We start from the raw sequence: 692 nt of genomic DNA on the forward strand, positions 1-692 counted from the left end.
GTGAAATAAAAATGATATCTTTAAAATTTACGGCTCAATTTTGATTGGATGTAGTTCTTAGCTGAGAGATTATTGTATAGTTATTGGACTAGATAGGGGGAAGATGTTGCCAGGACTCGAGGGTGTGAGCTGTAGGGAGAGGTTGAGCAGACTAGGACTCTATTCCTTGGAGCGCAGGAGGATGAGGGGTGATCTTATTGAGGTGTGCAAAATCATGAGGGAAATAGATCGGGTTGACGCACAGTCTGTTGCCCAGAGTAGGGGAATCGAGGACCAGAGGACATAGGTTTAAGATGAGGGGGAGAAAATGTAATAAGAACCTGAGGGGTAACTTTCTCGCACAAAGTAACATCTCGAACGAGCTGCCGGAGGAGGTAGTTGAGCCAGGTACTATCCAAACGTTTAAGAAACATATGGATAGGACACGTTTGGAGGGATATGGGCCAAACTCGGGCAGGTGGGACTAGTGTAGATGGGACATGTTGGTTGGTGTGGGCAAGTTGGACTGAAGGTCCTGTTTCCTATGATGCTGTGGCACTCTATGTCGATGAACACACAGAGTCTTTTACCCAGAGTAGAGGAATCATGAACCAGAGAGTGAAGGTTTAAGATGGGAGGGGAATAGGGTGAGAGAGGAAAGAGTTAACAGGAATCTGAGGGCCACCGCTACTTATCAGATAGCAGTGGGTATA

Source organism: Rhinoraja longicauda, chromosome 2 (genome assembly GCF_053455715.1).
Source record: "Rhinoraja longicauda isolate Sanriku21f chromosome 2, sRhiLon1.1, whole genome shotgun sequence".
NCBI lineage: Eukaryota > Metazoa > Chordata > Chondrichthyes > Rajiformes > Arhynchobatidae > Rhinoraja > Rhinoraja longicauda.